Consider the following 19,142-nt stretch of genomic DNA (forward strand, 5'->3'; position numbering starts at 1 on the left):
GGGCCTGTTCCTCCAAGGTGGCTGTTCTGATCTCAGAAACTCACCCAAGAGAGAATGGCGGATCCCGCTGGGGTCTCTGGCTTAAGGTGCCTCTGGGCTGGCTGCTCCAGTCTCAGAACCTCACCCGAGAGAAAATGGTGGATGCTGCCTGGGTCTCTGGCTTAAGGTGCTCTCTGGAGGTAGACCCTCCACTTGCAGAGAAGGGGCAGAAGAGGATGCTGAACCTCCTCTGTCACTCTGAGAGGATTGTGTCCCTGCTGCCCTGCGGCTCCCCTGGGAGTCGTGGGGCTTGTGGCTCCCGGCTGGCTGCTCAGGTCTCAGAAACTCACCCGAGAGAAAAATCGATAAAATACTTAATACTTCTTTTTCCTTTCTCCTTCAGCAGAAGTAAAAGTTAATATTGCCAGCCCATTCCCTCCCCGCCACACTCCTTTGAAACAAAAACAGAAATATTAAAGATGTTACCAAAATCACTCAACTCTTAAATGAGAGTCAAGATTCAAACTCATGTCTACTGGATTTCCAGGCTTGTATTCCTGAAGGATCTTATAATCCCCAACTAGCTATCATGACAAGGTGGGAAAAGCATTACTTGAGGCTCCCTCCCTGGAGATATTTACATTCTAATAGCCTGTCTCTTAACAAGGCTTTGATAAGTAAAGAAATGAATTACTTGTAATGCTATTTGGGGCAATGTGATAGGTCACAGAGGAAATACATGGAGTCAGGGGTGTCTCAAAGAACAATGTCTATTTCAGCTCCATAGAATGAAGCCAGGCTGGTATGAAAGAATACTGGAACCCATACTTTTGCATTTATTCTGATAGAAACTATGTTTATTAAGGGTTGTAACCCAGAGAAATGTTGTCTGGACATATATTTTCTGAGTGAGGAGACTATAGAAGTTTGGAAGACTATTACCAAACATGCATACATATACACTCACAACCACTTATATACATTCACACACTCAAACTTACTTATGCTACACACATTCAAATACATGTACACACATTCATACACATACACTCATACACACATGTACTACACACATTCACATACAGACACACTTATACACATTCACATACACTCATACACACATTCACACATATACATATAAACACATTTACGTACACTTATACACATTCACACACACACCACCCAGGGGGTACAAGAGAGAGAGACAGAGACAGAGAGACAGAGAGATTGGGAGAGAGTCAGCTCTCACCTTGCAGCCTAGCAAGAGATTAATCCCATCTGATGTGGGAGAAATAAACAAGGTGACTTTCCATGGAAACCCTTGTCTTAATCTGGAGCATTTGATCTTGACATGGTGTAGCTCATTTTATTTTCCAAGACTTCCTAAAGACCCACTAGTAGTTGACTTTTTATATACTTGAAAGAACATTAAATAAACAGCACTAAAGTCTTCTAACATATTCCTGTGGGGAAATCAAAAGAAAAATGTGTTCCCAGGCTTTAGTCCTACATGAGTTGCCCAACTACTAAAATGTAGGGATTCATTGTCCCTTTCCCCCAGGCCTCCTGACTTCTGTGGAAGACATCTTCAATTGTAGCCCAAATGAATTTCTGTCTTCTGTCACTGTCCCTTATAGAAAATCATTACTTCACAACCATCAAACACAAGTTCTAAAGCAAATCCCCTTAGTTACCTTCTCTCAAATCATGCTAAGTGTATAGGATATACATTCTCATAGGAAGGAACAACACATGGTACTAACCTGCTCCACTGCTGATCCTGGCAGAGGCTGCAGTGCCAGCACCCTGCTCAGGTGCTCCCTCCCATTGGGCTCTTCCCTTCTCAAAAGCTCCAAATTGGAGACAAGGCAAGAAGACAATCCTCACTAGGAAGGTTTTCCTATATCCAAGTTTCTCTACAATCTCGTAAGTACAGCTTCTGATGGCATGAAAGTTAAGCATTAGTACAGCCAGGGAACTTGCCACAATCCACCCAGAGTCTTCCATCTGCTAATCAGGAGTGGAAACACGGTGAACAGAGCTCCAGTACCTCATTCCTGAAACAAAACCCAGATAAGCAGGGTCTCAGCACTCCAGCCCTTAAACACAAGTGCAAGTGAGGTAGACCAATGTGGGCATTGCTTACCTAGGGCAGCATTTCTAACCTTTCTTCAGCATTCTGGCTCAGTTAAGAAGTCTTGTCTCAGGTACATCCATCAGCAAAAGTATGTTCTCTCTAACAAAAGCTTTATGTTGACAAGTGGCCTCAGGCATGTTTTAGTTCTAAGAGTATTTGCACTTAAGGATACTCAAACCAGACACCACTTACCTTGAGCAAAAGCCATAGCCCATTGTAGTGATCTGTAAACCCTCTATCATTTGTTCCCTTTTCCTCTTTGAGTTCATCCTTTAAAAATATTCGGACCTTTGTTTGCCTTTACTCTGCTCAGCCTAAAATTCTCTACCAATTCATCCTAGGGACTTTGCTCTGGCTTTCTTTTTGACTGGAATAAAATTTCCCTTAGAAGCCAGTGAGATGCATTAGCAGGTAGGACACTTGTCAGGCAATCTTAACACCCTGAGTTTGCCCTGGAACTCAACTCTGTAAAGAGTTCTTTGACTACCACAGAAGTTCTATGACATGTATATACACACACACACACACACAAACACACACACACACACACAGTACACAAAACACACAAGTCATAATTGTAATAGCAATAATAATTAATTTAATTAAAAATATTTTCTCAGAAATCTACTTCACTCTATTAAGTCTTTGTTCAAATATTACATTTCAGGGATCTTACCTCTTCCTTAAGTATTCTGGGAAAGGTTCAATCTGTCTTCCTGCCCTTTTCCAGATATCTTTCCCCTGTGCTTCTTTTTCTGCAGCACTTGTCGATTTACCATATACTGTTTAGTTCCTTGTTGTGTTTATCATTTGTTTTTAATCTTAACATCTTGGACAAATGAACTCAAGGAGAACCGAGATCCACCCCAAGACTCTTAGGTAATGCCTAAATGACTGTTAGGTAACTGGGAAATGTCAGCTGTAAGAACACCAAGTGAAAGTAACTCACACTCATAATGGAGGAGTTCCTCAAAATTGTATGTTCACCCAAACACACACAGATCTTGTTCTGTGCTTCCTGCATCCCTCCCTCTTTGGTCCATTTTCCTCTGTCCAGTTCATACTCTATAACAACATTTGGAGCCAGTGCTTCTGGCCTCCCACTGAGGTCTACCAATCCTTGGTTTGCATCTTGTAGACAACTCAGCCTTCCCTTCCCATTCTTGTTTACTGAGGCTGGATGTCACCTGGATCTGCCTAAATAATAGACTCTTCTGCCACACCACAACCATCTCAGGGTCACTGTTTGGCTCACAGAGGCACTTCTAGGAGAATATGGACCTTTAGAAGAGGTAAAATCCCTGAATGCATCTGAATGCATTTAAATCAATAGCAGCAAGCTCCCCATTCCATCAGGAAACAAGTTTAATAAAGACCATGATGCATAATTATGCCTCCTTTTGTTCTGAATGTCAGGACTAACCTTGAATTTTCTCATCATCATGACAAGAGAAAAACAATGTAAAAACCAGAAGCCACAATGATGACAAACTGTCCCCACCCTGCACATGTGTTTTACAGAAAAACTCTCCTGGTCTAAATTTTTCTGACAGGAAAAAACAAAAATCAAATGATCCTTTACTTTTCAACAGCTACTCAATCTCAAAGCTGGGCACTCATTCTTTAAACTGTCAGCAGCCATCCTACCAAGTTTATAACATGTGATGTTTCAGACCAGAATGAATTGTGGAGCAAAACTTTAGCATCAATGAAGCCCTGTATGCTTTCCACCAATCTCCACTATGTAGAACTTGCCTGTCTTTAACATCCTGGATTGCTCTCAACCACCTCATCATATGGTATATAAACAATGTTTGACATGTGTATCACTTGCACACCTGAAAGAGTGTTTGTATGTGTAACCTGACTTTACTCCATAACTACATAACTACATATCCACATTTTAGGTAGATACTGAACATGTAAGGGGATGTGAAAGATGGCATAGCTTGTACATGATGAGTCAAATTCAAAAGCAGGCCCTAGATTATTGAATAGCTGATTCTTTCTGGTGCTTAGCTTGTCACTCAATGCCCAGTGTTCTTTACTCCCAGCTAACAATTCTGTGGATGAGATACTGTCTTTAAGTCAGCATGCTTCTCCTCATCCTAAGGCATTCCATCTAAGAACATGCATCACAGCTGCTTGAGACTGATACTGGCATACATTTTCTACACAGCCTCCTCCGTCCTCTGTGTTCTTTATTCATATTTTGACCATTGCTTGTCACATTATGGCACATTTGATTGCTTATGTATCTTACTCCTATGAAAGCTTCAGAGTGAGAGCTGACCCTTCTTCAATTCCATTGCCCCAGATTTTATCACAGCACTTGATGTGTAAGTTTCCATTAGAGGCATTTGTTTAATAACAATGGTGCCATGAAAAGTGAGGACATCTCTCAGACTTCACATTCTGGCACACTTGTCCGGCCAAGATCTCACAGATCCCTCTAGGTTCATTAACAGAGGCCTGTCATGCAATAACAAACGAAACTCCTCAGTTAATAATCTGAAGTCTTGGGAACCCCAAAGCAGTGATGTTTTATGTGTCTTTAAGGAAACTCAACATAGAGAAAACAAAATTATCATGCTGAAAGGGACAGGACAAATAAATGAAGAAGAGAGAGCTATAGAGGAAGCAGGGAGAAGCCAGAGAGTCAGGGGGCATCTTCAGCTACACAGCTTACTGTGATAGGTTCTGAGAACTCTGTGTGCTAAGAGGAATGGATGCAAAGACCTTAAAGGAGGAACAGCAGCCACAGTTGGCCACTCTGTTCAGTTCAATATGGTCTCACTACACACAATAGCCCATGTTTCCTGAACAGTAGACTAATGATGGTTAGTTTTGACTCATAAATCCACACTTATAACCTCACATCCAATTGCACACACACACACACACACACACACACACAAACACACACAAACACACACAAACACACACAAACACACACACACACCTAAAAATAATCTCAAATGCCTATTCCAAGAATGTGGATTGACTCTCTCTCAGCTGCCTGGCAAACTTTTGCATTCAAATAGTGCTTCATGTCCTTTTTGGCCAGAAGTACTCTGGGAACACAGGAACTATTTAAATTTATGTATCTCTTATCTACATGGAGCTATCATTCTTAAGTAGACCCAACAAACCTTCCCAGTTGTTAGGAGCCATACAACTTTTGTAGTAGAGACTCTGTGTGTCTTAACTACTGTTCTGTTGCTGTGAAGACACATCATAAGCAAGGCAATTTATAGAAGAAAGCATTTAATTGGGGGCTTGCTTACAGTTTCAGAGGGTTAGTCCATGATCATTATGGCAGGAAGCATGACATTAGGCAGGTAGGCAAACATGACACTAGAGAAGTAGCTGAGAACTAATATCCTGATTCAAAGACAACAAGCAGAGAGAAAGAAAGCCTGGGTAGTAGTGTGAGCTTTTTAATTTTTGAAATCACCCCCAGTAAACAACCTCCTCCAACAATGCCATACTTCCCAATTCTTCCCAAACAGCTACACCAAATGGGAAACAAACATTCAAATATATTAGCCTATGGTGGGTGGGGGAACATTCTCATTCAAACTACCACATTGTGAGATAAAGAGAAAGAAAAGTAAGGCCTATCTAGTATCATATCACCTTATGGTGATTATGTCTTAACATGGGTCTGGAGATATCAGAGCAACTTTGGACTGGCTCCCTAGATGTTTATGGAGATTTGGGGCACCATCATGATTCTTAACTCTTAGGAAGAGTTATTACAGTCTTCCAACAGCTATAAGTCAACAAGAAAGGAGAAAACAGAGACTGGGTCCAGGTTATATCTATGTTGGAATTTGGAGCTATGCTAGTCCCCTATAGCAAGGCATGGCCTGAGTCCAATTTACCCATGATGATGAATGAGGCTTATCCACCGAATGTCCTGAAATCACCCATACCACCTATTCCTCCTCAGCAGTTCACTTTATATTTTTTTTATTATTTCCTTTATACTTGATTTCCAGTGGTAGTTCTTCCCTGCACCCAGTCTTAGTATCATCCCTATACCTAAGAACTTAATTACAACGTGAGTTACAGCAAGAGGAAATGAGATGACACAACATCCAAAGGAAACAGAGGTAGTCAAGATTTGAATAAGAAGCACTACTCGCTGTTAAAGCAAAGAGCAACTATGGAAAGACCATGAGAGGCAGCAATGTCAAGGGATTTGGAGAAACAGCATGTGGAGCTGTGAATGCCACAGAGAAGCCTATACTGCGATCCACATGCGTCTTCATCTTGGGATATAGTTATCACTATAGAGCAGATTCCAAAGTAGGAAAGGCCATGGCCTTTACTGTCTACACTCTGTTGGAATGCCTGAAATACTGGGTATATGCAGAGACTTATGAGGGCCTTCTATGCTAAGTACACACTAGACACAACACTGATGGGTGAGACTCAGATAAGCATTGATGTACTGTCTCAGCACTCAGCCTGAAAATCAACAGAGGTCCACAGAGTATTGTCTCTTGTTTAACAGCACTAGGACTTTTCAGTCTTCAACCCTATCAGATAAGCTCTACTCTTCTCTCTCCATGCTCTTTATCTTCCTAGGAGCTTCCTGAGGTTGGATATCTTCTTCTGTAGCAGGAGGTCATTTTTCTAGTCATGATATGGTCAAACCATGAGGACTGTTTTCTTCAAGCCAAGTTCAGTCCCTTCTTAAACCAAACAAACATATTTGTTAGCTTGTTGGGGGCCACTAGTAACTCATCTTTGGCACTTTAGGATATTTGAGTAAAAATTAAAACCAACAGTTTTAACTTTATAACATTTTAACCCATAACTTTAAAGCTATAAAAACCAACAGTTATACCCTCAACTTCACTCTCGGAGAAAGAAAAAAGTATATCTTGTATGTATACAAGTATATCTTGTATGTATATCTTTATTTACAATTTAATCATCCCCACCCTGATACTTCCATGTTACCAGCTCCAGTGACAATGGAATAGAAACCAGAAAGTCACTAGAAGAAAGGTTTTGTTTGTCTTGTACTGAGAATGAAAACTTTTTTCATGACAAAATAATTTGATAATTACATCGAACATATTTTCAAAAGTATAAAAATGTGGCAAGTACTTCAGGAGAAATAAGAAAAAAGACATTTAAACAGAGACCATTACTGGACTATCTTTGGCATATGGATCTGCACACAATGCCCCTTCTAAAGAAAAGTGGAGAACATACACTTGGGATAAACAAAGATCACTAACTACAACCATTGCTTAACTACAAGACTATGCAAGAAGGATGTGTCAGACGCCTCCTAGCTGAGTCCTTGGGTGACCTCACTGCTAAGCTACTGGTTTTCAGGTTTCAACATCCTGTAGACAGGAACAGGTTCAGAGGCTGAAGACTTTGAGGAAAGAACTGAACACTGTCTTCCTAGGGAGCTGACCATTCATACAGTTTAGACTAGAATAAAGCATCAGTTTTCTATGCTACCGGCTTTCTATATATGCTAAAAATATACATTGGGTGTCCAAACATGCATTCCATCATACCCCACATACACATGTCTATATTTCTATTCTAACCTCTGTGTATCTCTCTGTCTACCTCTGTCTCTCTCAGATACACTTACTTAGATCATAGCCTCTCTTTGTAGGTATACACTTTGTCTCTATATTTCTGTATCTCTGTTTCTCTCTGTCTCTGTCTTTGATATACTTTTGTCACAACCTCTCTCTTTCACACATAGACACATACTTCTGTCACTGTCTTTGTCTCTGCCAATCTGTGTGTTTCTGTTTGTGTCTATCTCTCTGTCTCTCTCACACACTCAAATACATAATTCCTTCACAGCCTCTGTGTGTGTGTCTGTCTCTATGTGCCTTTCTCTGTGTGTTTCCCTTTCTCTGTTCTCTCTACCTCCCCCTTTCTCCCCTCCCCCTTTCTCTGTATCTTTGCTCCACCCCCACCAACACACACTCTTGAACATGTGACAGGGATATAGAAACTCCATTTGGTGGCAACTCCTGGGAGGGCTGAAAATGAAGCCAAATTTGCATAGGATGCCAGACAAGCCCTCCGGCCCCTGAAACTTCACACCTGTCTCCTGCCAGTACCCAAAATGCCATCTGTTTCTCTGGGAAAGCCAGACACAAGGCCCTTTTTAAATGGCTTTGGTAGATGATGAGAAATCCTGGCATGGAGAGCCTTAATTGCTCAAAAAGAACTCCATGGTATGTAATACACAGTTTCAGGCAGATCTGAAGAAAAAGCCTTGGCAGGGTCTTTTTACAAACTTCTGGGTAATGATTGAGTCCTGAAAAAGTGAAGTCATTTAAGGACTCAGCCTAGTTTTAAATTATTCCCATTTCCAATAACTCTCAAAATGAGGAGTTCTATGTGGCAGGCAGCAAGATCCACAAAGGAGTGGGGGATGGGGGAGGTGAGACAACATGGTTCTATTTCTTCATCTACTCAGAATTTGAGATGTTCTTCTGAAAAACTTTCTACCACTTCACATAAACAATTTTACTCTTCAAAGCTACTTTAAAAGGCAATTCTAGATCCAGTTGATAGTATACAATGGAGTAAGTCTCCTCCCCAGGGCTTTCTCAGCAAAGTCTGAACAGAGGCATGGCATGGCTGTAGAGCCCCACCCCCACTCCACAGGGTGACAATGATGGTGTTTGGGGCTGTATGGTAGCTCCCTTCGCAAAGTACCAAACAAAACTGTTTCCACTACTACATGCTTCCAGTGATCAAATTGTCTCTGTTGAAAACTACTGAAAACTAAATATAGCTTGATTCCTCATCAAGCCCATAAGTGTGTGGGTGGTATTGAGGATTCTGAGTACAGCATTCACCATCAATCTCTCCACTGCCCAGGAGACTGGGTCCTCAGTAAGAACACAGTCTAAGTCCACAGCTGACTGCCCTGGAGCACTTTGGTCTCTTCAGCACACAGCTGGGCCTGGTCCAAGATGGAGAGTAAATGACAAGCTGACAATCCCTGTCTCCCTGCCCAGACTTGGGCTCCCTGTGCTAATGGCTGTGTCTTTGATGGTAGTCAGGGGTAAGAGAAGGATCTCCAGAAACTAATAAAATAAATGACTAAATAAATGGAAACTCTTGTCTAAAGAATGCAAAGATAAGGTAAATCATTTTGATTTCTGGGGAAATTATCTCCACTGTTCTGCTCATCCAGAAAACACTTTATCTTGAGAAAATTTTCATCTGCTAGACAAACATTAAGTATTTCTTCTTTTTCTTTTTCTTAGTATTTCCTTCTCCTCCTCCTCCCCCTCCTCTTCCTCCTTCTCCTTTTCTTCCTCCTCCTCTTTCTTCTCCTCCTTCTCTTCATATTCCCCTCTTTACAATGGTAGGTTGGTTCCCAGCTCGCTGGAATAAAAGCTCCATTAGGTCAGGGCATGTAGGGCTTGCGGAGTTGGCTTGAGTTCAGAGCCAGCACAAGGATAAAGAAATCTGATACTCATTCTTTATTTAATTAGAATTGGTAAAATAAACTACATGCATTTCATTAGAGAATGGCTCTATCAGGCCCAGGACAGTTTGGGAACTCCCCTCACAGCACCAATCTTTTATCTCAAATTAACCCCCAGCTGATAAAAGAAGCTTCCTGTGGAGTCACTAGTGGAGCATTCCTCTAGTCCACTCCCAGGCCTTCATGTTTGTGATACTCTGGGCTCCAGCTGGCTCATGTTATAAACACTGCTCTTCTTACACAGGGCACATGTGCTCTAAGTCCCCCAGGATTCCTGTGTGAGATGCCCCATCCTCCTTAAACATGAATACAGGCACCCACGCTCAGTGCACAGGTCATGTTTTCCATGCTGGGAGATGAACTACATGGAGGGATCCATACTTCCAGCCAGCAATATGACAAGCAACAACATACATTAGATGGCTGATTGGAACTCATTAGAATAATCTATGATCAGGAAATAAGTTCTCTTTTGAGACAAAGTAGATGCATTCTAAATTTAAATTATGGATTTTAACTATATTAATCCTTCTAACATCTTAGCCAACCACAAGTCTGTAAAACTCCACTCTCTAATCTTTGATCTCTTGGTTCTTTATCTCCTGTCAATGATAGTAGTGTCTGGATGTACATAAGTGTCTTTCCTTGGCCATCTGTCCCCAAGGGAAGGTTTCCAGAGATGATCTACAGTATTGAATAGTGGTCACGAGATTAGGCAGAGATAGTTCGGAGGCTGACATGGGTCTACTCATGCCTGTACTGTCATTTTTCTATGAACTCAGCCATTAAGCATCTATGATGTACTTTCCTTCAAGCTTGCTGGACAGTCTCTGGGTATCTCCTCTCCTTTCTCATTGTTTGAATACCCTTCTCCCTCCCTCTCCTCACCCTTTCTATACTCTGTGTTCAGTCCCCCTTCTGGCTTCTTCAGTTTCAATGCGTTTATTGGCATGACAAATGTTGCCAAAGCCAATAGCACTGAGCCTCCGTGTCTGGGGATAGATTTCACAGTGGAAAGGGGTGGCTGGGGCCTCAGACCACATTCCCACTGTGGGCTTCTATCTCTGTCTGAAGTAATGGCAGGCTGCCAGGAACCTTGCTCACTTGAATTTCCAGCCTCAGCTGACTCACCAGCCCTGTCTCTAGACAGAGAGAGCATTCTAAAGATGGAAGGGGTCAGTACTGAAGCCTGACAGATAAAAAGGAAGAGAACTTGAGCTTCTGAGTAGCTGCTTACAAACTTCACTGCTATAATTCCAGTTCCTGAACCTGCAAATTCAGAAGCCAGGGCATCACCATCCATGGTGACAAAGAGGGTGATTCTCATTCCAGACATTCACACCAGATTTGGAAGGGTCTTTAAAAGGTCTCTTAAACAAGTGAGAGTTATGTCTTTTTACATAACACACTCACACAAAGATATAGCACACACATACACACACACACACACACACACACACACACAAACATGACTTATGTGCATATGCACATACAGGCATGCATGTGTATACACATACACACACACATCTGAGACAGACTTATGGACATACACATGTGCACACATGCACATGCAGTCACATCCCCATGCACACATGTGTACATGCACACCCTTTATCAGCATGGCAGACTTCTCCTCTACAGGGAATGCTAGCTGATGGAAATTTCTATTGTCACAGCAAGAAACTAGTTTTTCCCCCAGCTGCCCCAAGATTGATCTGGTCCACGGGGTGCCCCAGATCATTGCATTCGTAATTTCATTCTGCTTATGATCTATTTCTTATACGATCAATATGATAAATGTGCTATAGTGCAAAGTGGGTTACAGACAACACTGGCGAAGTGAGGCAGAGAGAAAGCTTGGTACTGCTGTGCTGTGTGTCTCATGAAGCAGAAAAGCAATTCGGCCAGACTAGAAGCTGCAGACAAAGTAGTAGATCCTGGGTGACAGAAGCAAAGTATGTGACCTCATTTCTCTCAACAAGGGTTTATGTTCCTTCTCTGTGTCTCCATCCCATCTTTCTCTATGAGCTCACACTTAGCATGTGTATAAGGCAAGCCATTTTTTTTCCTGTTTCAACCTGCCTTTAAATACTACTATTTCTAAAGCAAAAATATAAGAGGGACTGGGTGCCAAAACATCAGAGAAACACAAGGACAAGACAGGGCACATTGAGTGTGTGTATCCGTTACCTTCCCAGGTGGGCAACAATCAGACTTACTATCTCTGCTATTATTTTATACAGTCACCTATTCCCCACATGCGCCTGTGTGTCTCTGTGTCCTTGAGCCAGCCATTGAATTCCCTGCATCAAGGTTTTATCATCTGTAAAAGGGATCAATTATATTGCTGTGGCAGTGACTGCTGCTGCTGGGAAGTGTTTTTGTAAAGATGGAATAATGTAAACAACTAAAAGCATACAGTGTGGTAGAAGTGTGCAGAATTAGCAAAGCCTCCAAATGGATAAAGCTAAATCTCAGAAACATTACAGATGGATTGATAAGATGATCAGAGGCTGAAGAGGAGCCTTAGGACAAGTCAAGAGAGCTGGATTGCTGGGTGGTGGTGGCATACACCTTTAATCCCAGCACTTGGGAGGCAGAGGCAGGCAGATTTCTGAGTTCAAGGCCAGCCTGGTCTACAGAGTGAGTTCTAGGACAGCCAGGTCTATACAGAGAAACCATGTTTCGAAAACAAAAACAAAAACAAAAACAAAAGGAGAGAGAGAGAGAGAGAGAGAGAGAGAGCTGAATCCATGACTAGAAAGTACTATAACTTGTGCTCCCCCAACCCCATGATGCATAAGTTAAATAAATTCCTTCCCCATTTTTGGGCCTCAGTTTCTCCATTGATCATAAGGCAATTGAGTGATTCAGGGATATTGCGAGCCATTGTATGTATGCAGATGTTGCAGTCTGATCTGAACTTAAGAAGGGTACAAATCAAACTGGCTTTCAGGCAGGGAGGGCATGTTGTGACAGAATATAAAGGCAGGGTGTTGCATATGTGAAAATTGACCCCACCAAGTCCCCCAGATTAGAGACTGTGAGTTCCAGTCAAGCATGTTCAAACAGGCTCATGGCAGGGAGAGGAGACTGGGAAGGAGGAAGATGAAGAGGCCTGGAAGATGCTTTGGCTTGGAGCCCTTGTCCAAGATGAGAGAAGGTGGACAGGTATGGATGGTGACAATGGGCTGGCTGGGCTCCTCACATCTAGATTTGAGGGACCTTGCATGTTTCTCCCATCTGCTTCTATTTGTATCCTGAGCACTGTAGCCTTCTGGAAGCTTCTGGGAGAGTGTCCTGTCACTCCAAATCTATTTTTACTGGCCTCCACTTAGGAAATTAACTTTGAAGTTTCTCAACCCAAGAAATGCCCTATCTATCCCACTACTTTCACCACTACAATAGAAAGCAAGCAAGAAACTTGGGGAACTGAGAGCTGTCTGTCACAGAATGACGGATTCTAGCAATTTTGTCTGGAGATGCCCTGGCTCCCAGGTGTCCTATTGACTGTGGAAAAAGAGAAGATAGACAGGTTCTTCCATTTTCTCAGCCAGATAGCATTGGCCATAAGATCTCTCTAGGAATCATTACCAAGAACAGAGCATGAGCCATGATCTCAACCATTTGTAGCCCATGAAGCAATCAGTACAACTCATCAGGAAAGTAAGCACTGGCAAAACCCAAGAAAGTATGCTTGAGGTGCAATGGATCAGGTTTGTAAAGAGCACATCTTAGGTACTAACCAGATAGTCACTTTCTCATTTAATTAATGTTTTTCACTCACTACAAAAAGGAGTCCCAAGGCATTCAAATATTGCCTCTCTTTCTCTGTAGTTGAGATGACTGAGAATTATTAAGGGTCACATGAGTGGTGATTAGAAGAGCCATGGGTACAGGCCAAGTATGGATGGTTTAAGACCATCTTGAGATGGGAATGGAGGTAGAAAGGGACCATTTGCCTGGGATGAAAGGGATTCATGTGCACATAGTTAACATGTGTGTGTGTCTCCGCTGGTAGCATTTGTCTATGATTTAGGGATACCCACAAGTGCACACATTCACACACACATACACACATATGTTTTAGCACACATATGTGTGTGTGGCAACCAGAGGTCAACTTCTTTTTTGTTCCTCAGGAATTAATCATTTAATTTTTTTGACAGATGTCAAGAAAGGTGCAGCTGTTAGGGTATTAAAATAAATATGCACTTAAAAATGAGAACTGAATGATTTCTCACTTCATCTCTACCCAAATCGTTTAATATGTGAAGTTCAGAAAGAATACCAAGTAGTATCAGAGAACATCAACATACATTGATCTTCCTGAGATGAGTGATCCAGGTAGAGGGCACCAGCTGGCTTATTAGCGAAGAGGATCACCAATAAAGGAAAAACACCTTCATGAGTTTGCAGTCCAAAAAATGGAATATGTTCTCTCTATTCCCCCCCAGTTCCTCCCCTCCCCTACAGTTCCTTCCCATCCTCCCACAGTTCCTCCCCATCCCCTACATTTCACCCCCATTCCCCCACAATTCCACCCCACGCCCACAGTTCCTTCTCACTCCCACAGTTCCACTGCACCCCTACAGTTCCTCCCCACCCATACAGTTTCTTCTTGGTCTCCCTCATGTACCTCATCCTTTCTATAGTTCCTCCCCATCTTCCTCCTTCCTAGTCAGTTTGTACCAACTCCTTACATTTCTCAGAGTTCTAAATCTTAAAGACATTTCTTACTTTTTATTTGCCAGCAGTTGAGCTGCTCTTCTTTTGTGAGTCACGAATTCAAATCACATAGGAATCAAGACTCTGTTTCTGAAGCATTTATGGACTCCTGGGTAGCATCTTGACTGGCACTACTTGGTTGTGATTTGTGTTTGCATATGTGTGCGTACGTATGTCTATTTAATGGTACCATTTGCCTGTGACTCATGTGCATATAGTTAACGTGTGTGTGTCTCTGCTGGTAGTATTTGTCTATGATTTAGGGGTACCCATAAGTGCACACATGCACACACATATACACACACATGTTTTAGGACACATATGTGTGTGGTGGCCAGAGGTCAACTTCTTTTTTATTCCTCAGGAACTAACCATTTTTTTTTGACACAAGGTTAGGCTGGCTACCCAGCAAGTCCCAGGGATTTTCTTAACTCTGCCTCCCTAGTGCTAAAATTACAAGTGCAAGCCACTATGTGGGTTCTAGAGATTGAACTCAAGTCCTCATGCTTGTACAACAATCACTTTATCAACTAAGATATCCCCTAGCCCTTACTGAAATTCTTATCAATTCTCCCAATGTCTTAGTCACTTTTCTCTTCAGCAGAGTCTCACTATTTCCAAAATAAGCCAAACACCAAAAATCCATGAGAATTTTCCAGTGGGAAAATTTCCAAAATCACCAAAGACTTAAATTACCAACTTATAATTGGAAAAGTCCACCAAATAGCAGAGAAATGATCTCTCATTTTCTGTGGCTTGCCAACTGAAACACCGTCTGCCTCTAATGCAAAACTGTCACAAGACTATTCCCAGTGAGCTCAACTCCATAATTAGAAGCAGTCCTCCTTTGCCTTTGGTCTTGGGTGTTTTCATCACCGATCCACTAGAGCCAAGATATTCATTTTTGCCAAGGAAAACTTTCCTTTGAAACTTCCATCTTATCCAAACAGAGAATTGGAGTTGATTCTTGGCAGTTCCAAAGATGGTTCTGAGTTATGTTAAAACAATACTTATGTATCAGACAGCCCTGTGCCTGTCCCAAGTTTGAATAAAGTATCTATGCACATGAACCCATTTTCTTATGTATAAGTGGTTGTGGATATTTGAATAGGAATGGCCTGCCTCCCATGAAACTCGTATATTTAAATGTGCGGTCATTTAAGGAGTAGCACTACTTGACAGGGATTAGAAGGTGTGGGCTTGTTGGAGGAGATATGGCCATGTTGGAGGAAATGTGTCACTGGAGGTTTGGGGATTTCAAAAGCTCAAGCCAGGTCAAGTGCCTCTCTCTTCCTGCTGTCTGGGAATCCAGATGTGGAACTCCCAGACACTCTCCAGCACGTGTCTGCCTGCATGCTGCCATGTGCCCAGCCATGATGATAATGGACTAAGTCTCTGAAACTGTAAGTAAGCTCCAATTGTATGCTTTTAAAAAATAAATAAATAAAACAAAACAAAAGCAAAAGTTGCTGTGGTCATGGTGTTTCTTCACAGCAATAGAACACTGACTCAGACACTGGTCAAGGCAATGCACCTGCTATAAAACCAGGTATGTTATCCCTGAGAGCCACCTGCCCTGCTCCTTAGAATGTGACCCCAAAGTCTCCTCAGAGATGTGTGGACAACAAAAACAGGAAGATGGTAGAATGAAGGGAAAGGCTGCTGGCAAGAATTTTATTTTCATTCTACAAGAAACTCATGTTACGAAATTGGTAGAATTTCAGTTTAGGGTTGATTTACTGCAGCTTTGAAGATCTATGCTGTTAAAAAGCAAGATATCTTTGTGTACTGTCTACATCCTGGTGAGTGGTGTGGGTCATAATGAAGAAAGCCATAATAAGAACATTCTTGAACTAATCTGACTGGGAAAATAGAATGTTTGCTATGTGTGGTCAAGGGAGAAGCTGGTAAGAGCAAAGAGGCCCTCTCCTGAGAGAGTCCAAGTGCCATGGCTCACTCTCCTATGCACCTTAAATACTACTCCTGTGCTGCCCCATCTCTGGTTGCCAATTTCTCCTTAATGCTTTTCAAGGAAAGCATTGCTACCTAACCCTTTCAGAACATCCACTTTGTTGGAGAAAACAACTATGTGAACCACGGACTCTTCATTAGACACAATCTTAAAGCCTGTCTCATGAACAAAAGCCTACATAATAGCATAGTAGCCTGCCACCAGTGACAAGGCAGTTGCTACTCACAGGACAGCTGGGGATGTTGGACTGCACAGGGCCAGATGACCCAAGAGAAAACATCAGGCGCCAAAGCATACAAGCCAGCTTAGCCAGTTTAGAGAAAAGGAGTTAAAGTCAAGATCTCCGGCTCAGACTGCCTAGAGTTAAACTTCCTAGGCTAGGCTTAGGTCCTAGTTCACCAATGACCTTGGGAAAGTGAATTGACCCTTCCATCTGTGTTTCCTCTCTCCTCTGTAAAACAGCAATAATGAAAATACCTAGCCCATTCAGTTCCAGTGAAACTAAAATGAAATGATATGAATAAAATAGCAGTATGTGTTTATAATTTCTACTTCATCTCAAATCCTCTTCATTAAAAAAATTGTCTTCCTATAAATTTTATTATTTATGCAAAGCATAGCTAATTAGTATAATAAGCACATATATATCTAAATGGCATAGCTGCCACAAAGATTAGCACATGTTACTCCTTTCTATTTTGTTTACTTTTCAGTTTTTTTGTTTGCTCATTTTTATTCTGAGACAAAGCCTCACTCTGTAGTCCAGGCTGCATTCAAACTTGCCACACTCTTCTTGCCTCCCATACACCAACATGCACAGCTTGGCCATCCTTTATATATGGACCCATCCACTCTACCCACATCTCTATTTAATTTTTAAGATTTATTTTTTAAGTGTGTGTGTGTGTGTGTGTGTGTGTGTGTGTGTGTGTGTGTGCTATGTGCAGATATGAATTCAGAAGAAACATCAATCCCCTGGACCTGGAGTTACAGGTGGTTGTAAGCTGTCCATGTGGCTGCTGGAAACTAAGTTCCAATCCTCTGTAAGAGCAACGAATACTCCTAGCCTTATACCAAATAATTTTAAGGAAATCCTGTTCAAGTTTTTCATCATGTGACTATGCTTTACAAAATAGGAGTCTTTAAAATAACTACCTAAACACTCTAACTGCCTCTGTGCACACTCTCCCTGACATCCCCAGATAAGCATCTTACTAATGGTCAGTCAAGCCAGTACTCACAATTAGCCATATATACCTAGTTCCTGCTTTCTGGAGTTATTTGTGTGCTTTATAATTCATTGCTTTATCTTTCCTGTGGAATTACCTAAACAAATCCAGATATATTTTATAGTGATTTGTCCAGGTTCAGAGTATTCCTCAAACTGACTCAGAAACATATCTTGCCTGATAGGACATGTGGCTACACTGAGTGATTCCAGTGAACTCCGTTCTGCCTGCTTCCTTCTCCTTCGTGAATGTGAACACCTGAGTATCGCAGGATTATAAATCCCTCTGATACACAGGAGACACTGGGAAAGCATCCATAAAAGCTTCCTTAAAATCCACAGCACAGAACCCAGTGGGCTCTTCCTTGCCTTGGGGCAGTCCACTCCAATTTTTCTTTGGGGTGCTTAATTTATTTAGCTTTAGTAAATAAATTTCTGCTTAAATTGTCTATATATCTTTATCAAATTCTTTCTTTAAGGAGACAGGAACTTGGAGACCGTCAAAATGCTTCAATTTGTGTATACATCCTTATTTACAAGAAATGCTAATATTTCCTTAAAATGCAAAATCAGATCAACCCTTATATAATGAAGACATTCCCCACAGCCACAATGAGCTGATGTATAGATCTATCTCTCTTAGCCCTAGATAAGAATCAAAACTGCCTACTTAGTTTTTTTCAGCTTTTATAAAGTACAATTTACTAATTCCTACCCAGGTATCATGGAATTTCCAGAAGTGATCACTAAGACCTAAATTAAATAATAAAGCATGTTTGTATGATATAGTTGTGAGCCACAGGCCAAATATCACAGCCACCCTGCATAAGCACAGCATCCCTGTAAACCTACATATACTGAGCACATTAGTGCTCTCATAGGTGTTCCCTAAGAATTTCTCCTTCTCTGTTTAATTACTCTTTTAAGATTATAGTTATTGCCACGTAGGAGAAAGTCAGTTTGGTGATCCTTTAGCCTAATGATTCTTGAATCTCCTTGGGGGTTGCATATCAGATGCTCATATTATGATTCATAACATTAGCAAAATTAGAGTTATGAAGTAGCAGAAAAAAATCATTTTATGGTTTGGGGGTCACCACAAGATGAGAAACTGTATTAAAGGGTCACATCAATAGAAAGTTGAGAACAACTGTTCTACCGTTAGCAGAGTAGCTGCTTCAGTTTTCTAATCCTACACGCTCCCTAGAGTAGAGATAGCAATAACCTTCCCATCTGTCCAAGGGCTCTTTCTCAGCCTTAGGTACAATTCTTTGTGATCCACAGACAATTCACAGCAGTGCTCAGTCTGGAACAGTCTAATGCAAAGGTCTACCCTGTGCAAAAACAGAGCAGCCTTAGCTGCTCTTGAACTCCAGGAAAGGTCACTGGATATGGTATAAATGAAGCCAAGTTGGAGTCATTGACATCTAGTCTCAAATAAGTGGCTTAATACAACCTTTATGAAACTCTGAAATATAAAAATTTATCTCTCTGTGCTTGCTGAATTTAAGGACAATGCTTATTCTCTTTTAGACATGTGTCTTAGAAGTCACACTCAGCATGAACTAAGCAACATAGGGGTTAAGAAAGGATTTATCTC

General features: G+C 41.5%; 1 protein-coding gene across 4 annotated transcripts in view; it reads right to left on the reverse strand.

The window, feature by feature from the left end:
• Nucleotides 1-19,142, reverse strand: part of LOC116069237 (translation initiation factor IF-2) — a 64,435-nt gene that overhangs the window by 6,144 nt on the left and 39,149 nt on the right. For 3 of the 4 annotated variants that reach the window (XR_004109938.1, XR_004109931.1, XR_004109927.1), the window contains one exon: nucleotides 1,743-2,036. The gene's annotated coding sequence lies outside the window, so the exon portion shown is untranslated. The remainder of the gene's footprint in view (nucleotides 1-1,742; nucleotides 2,037-19,142) is intronic. The other variant, XR_004109936.1, reaches the window with a different exon arrangement.

Source organism: Mastomys coucha, unplaced genomic scaffold (assembly GCF_008632895.1).
Source record: "Mastomys coucha isolate ucsf_1 unplaced genomic scaffold, UCSF_Mcou_1 pScaffold1, whole genome shotgun sequence".
Lineage (NCBI taxonomy): Eukaryota > Metazoa > Chordata > Mammalia > Rodentia > Muridae > Mastomys > Mastomys coucha.